At 39.9% G+C, this 12,906-nt stretch overlaps 2 protein-coding genes across 2 annotated transcripts in view; one reads left to right on the forward strand and one right to left on the reverse strand.

Annotated features, from left to right (window-relative positions):
* Window positions 1-12,906, reverse strand: part of T265_08053 (hypothetical protein) — a gene marked incomplete at both ends in the record, with an annotated part of 74,229 nt that overhangs the window by 20,047 nt on the left and 41,276 nt on the right. The window lies entirely within an intron of this gene.
* Window positions 1-12,906, forward strand: part of T265_08052 (hypothetical protein) — a gene marked incomplete at both ends in the record, with an annotated part of 70,844 nt that overhangs the window by 19,805 nt on the left and 38,133 nt on the right. The gene's annotated exons all lie outside the window — the stretch shown is intronic.

Raw genomic sequence — 12,906 nt, forward strand, 5'->3', positions numbered from 1 at the left:
CCTGAGTTACAATACTTTCATGAGTTGAACGATAATAATTTATCTTTGTGGCGTCATTGTACTTCTTGACGTAGTAAAATATGCTTGTTCCAGTGGAACCATACATTTAAAGAGCATTCTACCTTTGTTCAAATTTGTTAGAAAATTATCTGTAGTTAACGGGATTTCTCTCTATCAAAATGGATCAATCACTTTTTTCACACATATTTGGCAGCAGTCTGCAGAATATTTTTCTTCTTAGTTTTCTTGGACATTTCCATTTGCTTATAAAAATATTGGAACAGAAAATTTGGTACCGCTTTCTCCAATTTCATGAAAGAAGCAGAACAAATGTCTGTTGTCGCGTCCATCCTGGGCCGTAAGATGCCGTGACAGTTGAGTGAATCTGAATATCTCATCGCCGGACAATCTTGTTCCGCCTTGTTTACCAGATACTTCACAGTGTTAGACACTGGAATATATATATATATATATATATATATATATATAAACCGGAATACACTCGCCGCGTTGTGCAGTAATTGTGCAGTATAGTACGTTTTAGTATCAGTATTATATTATAAGCACAACGTTGATAAAACCATGATTATTTCCAATGATAACAGGATGGCCATGAAGTTTGCCTTAAAGTCCAATAACGCTCAATTAAAATGAAGAAACTGATAAATTTCTTTCATATTTGAACACATTCATCACACAGTGGATCTGTTAGTCTTAGTATTTACAAAATCTATATTACCAGGGTACTACATGCATCTCATAAGAGGTGAAACTTTGAAGCACAGGTGCAGGGACATCTAAACTCTGTTCAGCCATGAAAACTCACTTGTTATTGAATTCGCTGAGGCAGTGGAAATAATCGGAAGAGGCTCTTTCTATGTGTTCAAAAGAAGCTGAATGTAACTTTAGATTATTCTGAGCCTAGTTTATTGAGAGATTTTTTCTATACGCACTGACCGGTAAGTAACCACTTTGCTATCCCTCTTCTGGGGACTATAAAAACTTTCTGTCCTGGTTATTCTGTATTACTTCATGTTGTGTTCTTGATTCCTTTTGGAAACTCCTGCTTTCCTTTTGATAAAAAATGATACTTCAATATGCATACAAAAATCCACTAAGATTCTAAAGTTGCATTTTTCTGTTTTCTAGTGTCTTAGTACGAATAACTGAGCTATGCACGGAAACCAGTGGTCCCGGTTGGAAAAATACGGACAGCATAGTAGATGAGAACGACCAGTGAAATATCAAATACTGTGTTCAAACTTAAGAGCTGAGCTTACTGCAATAAATCGAAAGGTATGAGATATGACAAATTCATGAGTGGTGGTAGCAAAAGCGGACAGTCTGCTTCCAAAACGAGCGCTCTTTCATAATATTTGTTTCCTTTACTGACATACGTTATTGGAGTGCAGGAGTGGACGGAAGGCGAATATTTTTTGTTGTTGCATACCGCCAACTAGGGATAATGGGATCACCTATTACATCTGTTCAGCCTACTAGCAACCATGCCTTGGAACTTCAAAAGCTTTCGAAAGGATGAAAATATGTCTGCTCGTTCGGTGCAGAGTTTGGGAGCGTTTACAAGGAAAAATCCTACAAACATTCAAATTTATTTCTGATATACATATTAAATCAACCACCATTTAACTAGCTTTTCCCATCGCCTATGAAAACTCCCAAAACAGTCTTGTTAGAGATACTTTTATTCTTCCAACTCGGAAAGTGCTTCCACACCTCCATTTCCCGATGTTACTTATATGTTGCTATTAAACAAGGGTAAACATCACCCCACGTTTGAGACACCTTTTTGATTATTACGCCAAAAATACGTCTGCATTTTGTTCAAACACAGGGTTTGTACTGCTTGTATGCTTTTCGCCATTTCATTAATGAAGTACACAGGAGAAGTTAAGTTCTGGTCAATTTAAAATACGTCAAGTTGCTACTTGTGAGTCAGCCAGTATGGTAAACTGTAAGCTAGTGCAAAATGCGTGGTGTATGCGAACGTGTGAGTTATCAGTAGTGGATTCAATGTACGTGTACAGCGTCTCCTGATCCTCGTTTGTTGATCTCCAACCCGAATGATAGTGAATGAGAGGGAACCGAGTAATAGATGCTCTGCAGTCACAGAAATCAAGATGTTCACCATGCTGAGGATTAAATCCAGTGGCTACACCCTGAACAACCTCACGATGGAGGAGACGATGACGGCTCTAGTCCTACTCCCACGGAAAAGTAACTTTCGCACTTCAGTTACTACAGCTTAATTCATTAGCGCCCTGTTCTGCAATGTAACCTTAATTTAGCATAGCTTTTTGTAGTTGATTATACTGACCGAAGACGTCGAGATCAACCAGTTCATTTACTTGCTGGGAAAATAAACCCCCGATCGAATCCCACGGTTAAGCAGTTTCGGCTTTCGCCCATAGAAAAAAAAACTACTTTTTCGGATTGTTTGCGAGACAGTGTGGTAGCTAACAATTTTGATTGGCTACCCATAATTCGAATGTTTGTGTAAGTTGAAAGCATCACCTTGGTTAAAATAAAAATAAAATGATAATCAATAATCCAGTGCGAAAATTTGCCGCTGTTGTTTAATTTCACTGAATAAAAGATGTTTCTTTACCGAACTAGTATCACAAGTCTTGAATATTCCCCAATTTGATGCCTTCCCGTTGACACTGTATACACTATGCGGGTTCTCCCTTGAGTGCGATTTATTTGGTTATCGGTGATCCGCGCTAACTTGCTTACACGGACCCCTGGTGTCTTGACAACTCTCTAAGGAGGAATCGCTCAATGGCTTCTGTGTAGAGCCTGATCTGGTTTAGTTCCGCGACTCGTAAGAAAAAAGAGATTTTCCCCTTCGTTTCAGAAAATACAATCCACGAGAAATATTGCAACTCATTCTAACTGTAGCACTAATCATACCACATCCGACTCGTTGGTAGGCGATAAATGATAGCATTTACGACACTGTTTCGTCATTGATGGTGGGGGGCAAGATAGCTCAAGTGGTTAGACCGTGAATTTACTGGTCGGCAGGTCCTTGGTTCGAACCCGATCTCACTCTCGACTTCCCCTGTCTAGGCTTGGGTAACTTGGCAGTTTCTCAGCCCTCGCGCTTCTCTCGGGTTGCATGTAAGCTAGGCACCGAAAGGGTGTTTAAGCAGAACGATTTTTTTCGTCATTGATTTTAGACGTGAGCACCGTATCCATCAGCTAACTTTAACGGAGCAACGAACTGGAGCGTCAAAGATTATCTACCGGTTTTTGGCAACCGCCAAACGAGCAACTTGTGAAATATCACTCGTTAAATGTGTCCGAGAAACGTCTTATTCATTTAATTCTGCCTCCAAACCTTTAAGCCAGTTAATTTTTATGGTCAAGGAAAATGTCAAACCTACATTGTGAATGAGAACTTCACCTGCATGAAGCATAAATCATACAGCTGAGTTAAATGTCAGTTTTTACTTGCTGTACAAACGATGCTGGAGGCGCATCCAAAAGAAGTTCTCGGCATATCATACACTTTTTGGATCAACGGGGCATTTTAATGGTAAATAAAAAAGATTGCGGACAAAAGTTGAGAGTGGATAACTTGCTGAAAACGTTACTTATTCACAGAAAAAAGACGGACACTTAATCAAAATAAGTTCAAAAATTTTGTTAAATTTACCTTATGTTTCGTCCGATTTTTATAAATCACACAACAGTAGTGTAGAAAAGTTTGCTGTAAATTTGTCCTCTACCGTTTAAAACTTCCGGCTTCTATGACACAGTTGTATTTTCTGACATCTAGAAGGATACTCATTAACGATTTGGCATTCTGTAGTATGTACCTCAAGTTGATATTCTTCGGTTAGCGCAACTGACACTTGAAACCTGCCAGGCGGTTTTTCCAAAACATCCAGACACGGAATCTTCTGGAAATGTCCATAGATATTTCTCAATCGTGAACAAGATTTCATTTTCATCAACTATGTTTCTTTTACTACGGCCAAGAATTTGCAAGTCTGATGAAGCAAAACAAGAGCCAAGTTGAGTCTAATGAACTTTATTTAGGGTGAGCTAGCCAAAATAATTGAGAAGTGGGTAACCGTTCAAACAAGTACGAGGCCGATTCAAGTGCATTTGTATTTTGTTTATACTCTTTGCTTGATCACGTATTCATTGCATTCCTTGCCGGATCAGCAGGACCCACGGCTATTGCTACCGCGCTGAAACGTCTATCCCAGTGGAAGAGACAAACTTATTTGATCACTGATTAGCCTGTTGTGATGACAGAAGTTGGCTGTTTAAATAAACCAACGGGTAAAATTGAAACACCCTTTGGAAAGTATACGCCAGCGGCAATTCAGAATGATCGCAAGCAATTACCACGTTAATTGATGCTCGGCAAACGTAATAGTTTTGAAAGGCGAGTGGACGTGAGCTAATCATAACATGGACTTCCAAGTAGTTGGAAGAATCTACATTCATAAACACATTACTTGATATTACTGCAAGTTTGTGCCGTACAGAACGCGAGTACTGTGACTTTACCAACGGAGTGTTCTTGCACCGCTTTATTAACGAAATGGAATAGAAGAAAAAGTATCAAGTTCCCAATACCAATCGATTTGGTATTTCCGCCATAATTGGATGCCCACATAATGTGCGTATTTGATTGAAAAGGTTTAGACGCTCATGTTCATCCAGAAGAGGCACGAAAAAGTTGGGTACCGTGTAAGATATAAAGTAGAAAGAAAAATGTCTGTAGGTATATTGGCTATACATGCGGATAAATTCCCATATATATAAAGTTCCAAAATGTAGGCGAAAACTCGTCCAGTTACGAAAATCGTTCTTAAAACAACCGTAGCCTAGAATCACAGCGAATGTGGAGAAAATCAGAGGCCAACGTATTGTGCAAACTACGTGGAAAATGTATCCATTATATCAAACCACATTCATATGGAGTTTAGAAGATGATGAATCTAATGTTATAAAACATAAGAAAAGCTGAAACATTCAGAAAGGTTGAACCCAACTTGAACATTAGGTACAAGCTTTTTGAAGAGCACAGGTGTCACCACAGTAATAACGATCCTTTACGTTACTTAAGAATGGGTCAGCATATCAAAACATAATCATGTATTCACAGATGCTTCAGACTTTCCGGATTATTTACGTGATATTTAAATGTTAGCTACTGTGGGCCTACGAAGAATTCCGATTTTAATATGAATATGTTACTTCATGGAATAAATAGTAATTTAGACAACTGTTACGTATAGATTTGAGTTTATTAGTATCGTTTTTTTTCGGATAAACGAAGCTCACTCTTTCTTCAGTTCACAAACTCCACTGACTACTTGGTTTCGAATGCGCAACTTGTTCGCAACCACAACCACAGTATGGTGTCTGTGCATTTCAATGAGACTGGCTTGGTCGCAACCACTGAATTGCCCAAACTGTTCTAGATTTAAGGTCATATGACCAAATTACATTCCTAACTGTATCGATTACTCGATCAAGGACCGAATATTTTGTCAGTAAACTAGTCTAACTGTCCAGTAGGTTTAATGTACTTTCCCAGTCGGCGAACAGAACTGAATCTCGGATGTCGTCACACATGATAAAACCTCACACTTCATAATCGCCTGCATAAAGGAACTGCAGAAAATTATTTGTGCACACGCCCAGTAATCAGGTCCATCAAGCGAATTCAACTACTTTAAAAAAGTTTGGAATCGCACTATAGCGTTTTATTTATCCAGGATTATCGGGTAATATCAAAGTCAACCATTTATTAAATTATACACGCGTCCAAAACTAGTCACATGTTTTTAACAAGATTACGCGTTCATGAAACAGTATCAATCGCCCCTTCCTTTAATAATGATTGTAACTTGTGCTCTCTTGCATAAGCTGTTTGGTAGATGGATAATTAGGTAGCCACAAAAGCAAGTAGACTGGTCTTCTTGAAGATGGGCATTAATATTCGGCGGTTTGTGTTATGTGAAAATCAACAAAGAATAGTTGGATTTATTCACATGACAGTACATGTATGATTATGCTTAGATACTTTCTTAGTTTGACTGCAATCTCTTAGTGTTGCATCAAAATTGGAGGAGAAGTGGATTGGAAAACACTAAATTGGCGAGAAGTGACCGTGGTCGGTGGGGCAGAAGAAATTCTTCAATTGGTCAGGATGAATTACAGTGAAACAGCACAAAGGCAGATTGCCAAGAACGCCTGAAATTAAGCTCTAAATTGTCCAGTGAGCAACACTGTTTTGGCTGTCATATGCAGAATATTCCACAGCGCTTGGAATGTTACTTCAAGAACCGAAGTGATGGATATGCTCAGTTTCAAATGCCTGAAATAGTTAGAATTATGTGATGCCTATGCGCAGTTTCGAGAATGTTCTGCTTGGTATTTTATACGAGGACCATCAACACAGCAATGCAGGAGTGCCCAGTATGGACAAATGGAGATGGTAAGTTATAGGTTAAGTTTAGCAAAATAAAGTTTGGAACAGGTAAAATTGTTCCAAGATAAGCAGAGTCAAACTTGGGAAAGACCATAACGAAAAATATACTCTAGAAGAGAATGTTTGCAGCTCAGATAGCATAGATAGTCGTCTGTTTCTTCGCAAGGTTGGGCAATTTGATTGCAACTTGATTTGATTGTAGTCAAACTGCCCGGCTCAGCGAACAAACCAACGACCAAAAGTATACTCTTCAACACATTTTGGAAGTTTTTGCAACCAATGGGCCAAACAAACTCAGGTCTCTCATGAAAAGGTAATTGGATAATAGCATTATTCTTAGAAAGGGGCTGGGAGCTCTTCCTCCAATCTTTGTGCATGATAAACGACAAAGAAATGTAAAGAATGAGGATACAGACTGCGCAGCGGAATCAAGCTGTTGGTGTGCAATAAAAACCGCACCAACGACCAAAGTATACTCTTCAACACATTTTGGAAGTTTTTGCAACCAATGGGCCAAACAAACTCAGGTCTCTCATGAAAAGGTAATTGGATAATAGCATTATTCTTAGAAAGGGGCTGGGAGCTCTTCCTCCAATCTTTGTGCATGATAAACGACAAAGAAATGTAAAGAATGAGGATACAGACTGCGCAGCGGAATCAAGCTGTTGGTGTGCAATAAAAACCGCCGAAAAATGCGCAGATTAATAATTTATATTATGAGGTTCCTTCTGTTTGTAGACAACAAATAGGTTAACGACAGAAATTGAAGCACCGTGTTGTAATTCTTTTCATGAGAAAACTACAAGGGTTGAAGATAGGTGGGCTAGTAAAAGAAAAAGTACTCCATAGTAATTGTGATTGTCTGCGATTTTCAGTAAAACTGGAAAAAAAGCGGTGGAATGATACTTCCCATCATGTTTGAGAACGGGATAAATGCAACTATTTTTCAATACGTGTTTATAAATAATCTGACAAAAAGACGCATTGAAGGTGCTCAGTACAGCCTCACTCAAATCTTTGCCAGAATCTTGGAGAAGATGAACAAGTATGCCACCAGAATCCGAAAAAAACTCGGCCACCAGAAGTTAGGCAAAAGTATCACATTTTCCTTGGATACTACAGTGATATGGTCGTTTGGAGTAGGTGCTTCTAACTTATTTGAACTGTCCGAGGCACGATTCTCAGCTTTATTACCAGATGATGGTGAGCTAATTCAGAAAATGTGGTTCACAATCATGTTAACAAGATGCCTCTTAGATGAAAAATAAATTTGTTGTCGCCAGGTCTCAGTTGTCTTTGCACCGTACGGGTAAGACAACATCATCTTATAGAAACTTCAACTGTGACGCGCTACATCATTCATTTGTTAGACATATGTTGGCACTCATTTCAAACTGCAGCCGTTCACTAGGACTTGAACTCATCTAATTATTGTCAGTCTAGTGAGACAAGTCACACGCCTTTCAAACAGCCACTTTTTGAAGTAGCCATTAAAAACATCTGGTATATTGGCATTCTTTGACAAACCTAAACTTCTGACCATCCTACCTGCCTCAGCGTCAGATGATACTGGTGTGGTCCCACTGCATAAGTCTCGAAGTGATTAAAGAATGGCCGTCTTCAATCCACCCCTAGTACTCTCATTAACGAGGAAATATTGCGAGTAAACGGCAGAAGGAGTTTTAGCTTCAACATACCATTTAACAAGCATTAAACACTGTCAAGTCTGCTACCTCAACAAACAGGAAGTTGGCAGTGACATAAATAAGCCTCAACGGACTGCGGAATCCAACAAATATTTCCTGAAGCAATTCGGCACCTCACTACAATTATTACGGTAACTACGTACGACCTTTGCCGCAGCAGGATATCGGAAAGTAAAAAATACATGTCAGCAGTCGTCCTTTTGCAGAGGGACTTTACCAAAGATGAGTGATTGTCCAGTGTGGGTCCACAGTAGTGATGTGCCACCAAACTGCGGCACCAAGCGTCAGAAACGTTTGATGAGGATCATTCTAGAAAGAAAGCCATCACCGAAGGGTATGCTTTATGGCTGTAAGCCAAGGCTGGTAAAATTGCTCGCAGATTCAAGCAGAGTGCAATAAGGGAGGCAATATCCGGTGAAACTACAACTTCTTCATAGCATCAGCTCCTAAATCCACGGGAATGGATTCACTTGGATTACTTTGGTCCACAATAATGGTATGTCTTTCAGAACGTTTTCAATGTCGCCTCAAAAAGGTCAGAGGCATTTGGGGTTAGCCGGCTCCGACTTTAGAAACTGTGTCTAGTCTAGGCGGCCTGGGGTTTATTTATTAGATAATGGACCCTATTTCTTCACTTTTCAGGGAGTTTAACCTATCATCTTTAGTCCCACAATTGAGAAAAGGATTTGTCATAACCCTTAAAAGAGATATATGCAGTCGAAAAGCGGACGCAACTTTAAGGAAACCTTAAGCTTTCTTTCGAGCGTACCCAGGAAATTGGCAACATGTAAAACTATCATCCATCAAGTTGTTCCTAGAAAGACTTACGTACTTATTTTTGAAAGGAAGGCTACTCGCAAAACATAGTTTTAAGAATGACCGGTTGATAGAAGAACGATATGGGGCTACTTCACTTTACCTCACCGTTAGGTCTGCGTGGATTATTTTGCGTAGATCAAGTGAAACGCTGCTCCCATTATCCGTGCAAAGCACGGAAAATGCATACATATACACGCACATCTATACCCATACGAAGAGTCACCTGCGAAGTGATTTCAAACGGGCTGGAAGAGTTAGGTGCTGGGGGTCGTCTTATAATTCAAAATGCTGGTGACTACACAACAAGTATACTGTACTATACACCATCCGAAGTCCCGACCTCCGGGTGTGACACAGATAGCTACCACAATAGACTTCATGGGATGCACAATTTCAGTACATCAGTTAAAATTACCTAGAAGCCTCACCTCTCTTCCCATTATATCCACCTGCATGCTGACACTGGTTAGCAAACCACTAAAAAAGAAAACGTTGCTTTAGCGGTCTCCCCACCCCTCAAGAATCACCTGCCCATACGCTCCAGGCTATCCATAAAATATCTGTTATCAAGCCTTGTTTCTGGCATCACATGGAATATCCAAAGTTTCATCAGGAATTTTTTCCGGAAAAAAAGTTTATGTTTTGCGCCCATGTGACTGATCAGCCTATTCCGTTGTTTGACGCAACCGTGGTCGTTTCTGGTAAGCATAATTCCATCTTCCTAATTGATTTCCTTGTTGTTCTGGCCATCATCTTGTATCGCGTGAGTTTATATCACATCCAGTGCTGAGGCAGTCCCACCACACCTAAGCCATCTTTTATAAGCCGAGAGGATAAAGGTTGTATACAAGCCACAAAATCTAAATGCGGAAAACGGGAGAAAGACCTACGGTGCTGGTGAGAGAACACGCCTCTAGGCATACGCTGAACCGTCTGAAGCAGTTTATTAACGATCACTCTGTATTTGGCTGAAATTTCGCTTCTTGTGTTGCCAAGAGTCAGAATGACTTTTGGCATCAGGATGACACTTCTACAGTTCATAAAATCACTGCAATTAACGGGGGACATCGTAGTCAAGCTATCATGAAGTTTTATGCAACAATTTGGGAGAGGTCTCTATCCAGAGGTCCTGACTCACGGGGTTCTGTTATGAACGGTTGCCTTTCAGTGAGACTCTAAACACTGAGTTTCTGCTACCGATTCATACGGTTTTATTCCTTACTTAAATGACGCATACCGCGGTTGACAACTGCATTCGATAGAGTACCATCCCACAAAATCTCTCTTCTTGATTGGACGCCATCAGGATGATTATAATGGAATTTATACTAGGTCGGAGTGAAATATCGTCGAAATCAAACGTACTAGGACAAAAGGTCAGTGTGACACCATTGCACTAGATTGAATGTTGACCATCTGAAATTCATGATAATGTGAATTCAAGCAATCTGATCCTACAATCATGCATAAGTTAAGAACAGTATTCCCATAAAGTTTTAGTAGAAATTCTCCGGCTGTATCCTCTGTCTTATGACCAGGCAGACAGAATTAATTAAGCAGACGATACAATTGGTACTGTGTCCAATTCGTAGGTCCGGTTTATTGACAGTCAGCTAGGTACACTTTGGTCTGTTCGCTAAGCTTAGCGATTAGTTTGCAAGCCACCGCTTTAACGCTAGAAAGCCATCTTTATCCACACTGACTGTTCCATTTAAGCATTTCGACCGTGCATAATCATGCAGACTGTGTTCCACTTTGTCCAGCATGGCTACCCGCTCCCCACCGATACCGACGCGAATTCGTGTGGAATTTAACGAATTCAAATTCTAGCATTGGAGATTCACATCGAGTTTTATTCTGCCAACCAATTTTACATTCCCCGTACAATGAATTCATGATTTATCATTTGGACAACAAAGTTAACTAAACAGAAAATGTGTAGTGACGGTCCGCAATTTCAAGGACTGATCAGAGCGGTGTTTTAATTTGGCGGTTGATTCAAGTCGATCATTGCTGGACTAGACGACAAAATATCTCATGAGGTAAATAAACGTTTAAATAATATTGCTGTATCTTTTAGCATTTTTGGTTTTGCTAAGAGTTGTATGTAAGAGCTTTGAGAGTTTTTCAGGGGAAAACAACTCCAGTACATTAGACCCTGAGTAACATACGTTTATGCCAGTTCGGTATGTCCCGACATGGAAGAAACTATTTGATTGGCTGTGCATTCCAGCACCCAACCTCTCGCATTCTGTTTAGATGTAGCGTTTTCGTATTTGACGAAATTGTTTCCCCCAAAAAGTACAAAGTAGGGCGTCAATGTGTGGTCTCTGTGTCTATGTGGCTTTGTAAAAAATCAGCGTCAAGCGTTGCTCATTACTGTGGGGATTTAGTTTCGTGAATACCGTGAGTAGTGTGCGATCGCGTCGCGGATGACTTGCTTAAAAATTAGGTCACGTGAATAGCTCATCTAGGCCAATTTTCTATTCATTGGTGGTTGACTTACTAATCGACTTCGACATGTAATTTGTAAGCTTTTTCTCACCATTAGCGGAGGTGTGATCAGTGCGTTCTTTATGTCTACTCGATCAGTTTGTCTGCAGGTTTCCCATTCAATTTCAGTAGTATACCTATGGGTAAATCATACTGATATTCTACTATCTGATTGAGTGGGGCATCTTCTACGAAATAAGTACACCTATTGAACCCACACCGGGAAGTGTTCTCGCTGAAAATAGTTCTTGGAAAAGCTATGAATTAGTGGTGCAAAAAACGGGTTGAATCTCCACGAAACAAAAGGTCATTTGGGAACATATGGGATCATGCATACACAAAACTACAAAATACCATATTTGTGTTCTCGAAAAGGAATTCTGTCGCCCGTGGGCTTCATTCGGTTGTCAATTGCATTAAAGTCAAACATTAAGTTGTGAAAATGTAAGTGATGTTCTGATTTGTGCTTCAAGCAATCCATCTATAACCGGTCCTTGTCCTTCTCGGACTTGAACTGAAGTGGAAGTAGATATGTGTTTTATCGTTACAATAATAACTAACACGTTGGAATGTTTCTCTGGTTGCAGAATTATGAAAACACGCGTTGCCATTGGTGTTCACGTCACAAAACAATGTTATTTATTTTGACGACAAATTTTGCATACCAGTCGGAATAAGAAATCAGTTGCGGTAACGAAAAATCGTTTTTGGCCAAGCAGAGAGATAATTCCTCGGTGTATTTTAAAAGTAAAATATGTAATGTAATTATTGTATGTAATATGTGTAATGTAATTTCATTTCATTTCTAGGGTTCAAATTCTGAGTTTTTTCGCCTAACTAAACGAGCCGGTGGGTTCCAGAATCAAGTTAGAGAATGCCTTCATTTCTTTATACGTGCGCAGTATCGGTCTAGCTCCCCCTTTATTTCTGCATAACTTTGACGCTCCATGATTATATTAAATCTGATGTTATCTAAAGGCTTCCATCACAGTGCATGGCTGTTTACGGCAGAACACGTTCATTAGGGGAGAGAATATATTCAACGACGAAGACTGACGCCTCAGTCAATTTGCTGTTTAAACTCCATCGTTTAGTTACAGGCATCAAGAATAATCTGTATGCTGTGACCGGGAGCACTGTTCTAGCTGCTCAGCTACCCTGCCATTTCCTACCCAAACAGGGCCACTCGAAAAGCATGACGCATGACTTTCCCAAATCCCTCTCACACGACATAAAACCATTCACGCGCGGTTCCCATAAAACTGCCTTTGGTAGAACGGGATGGAGCTTACCTTGGCCAGCCTCGACACATGTGGCTCGTTTCGGGACCCTACTGACTGACAACTCGACCATAATTCCAAAGCATCCATTATCCTTTTACTGCATTTGTAGTCCACCAGGTTAATTAAC

The sequence above is a fragment of the Opisthorchis viverrini genome (assembly GCF_000715545.1).
Source record: "Opisthorchis viverrini unplaced genomic scaffold opera_v5_200, whole genome shotgun sequence".
Classification (NCBI taxonomy): Eukaryota; Metazoa; Platyhelminthes; class Trematoda; order Opisthorchiida; family Opisthorchiidae; genus Opisthorchis; species Opisthorchis viverrini.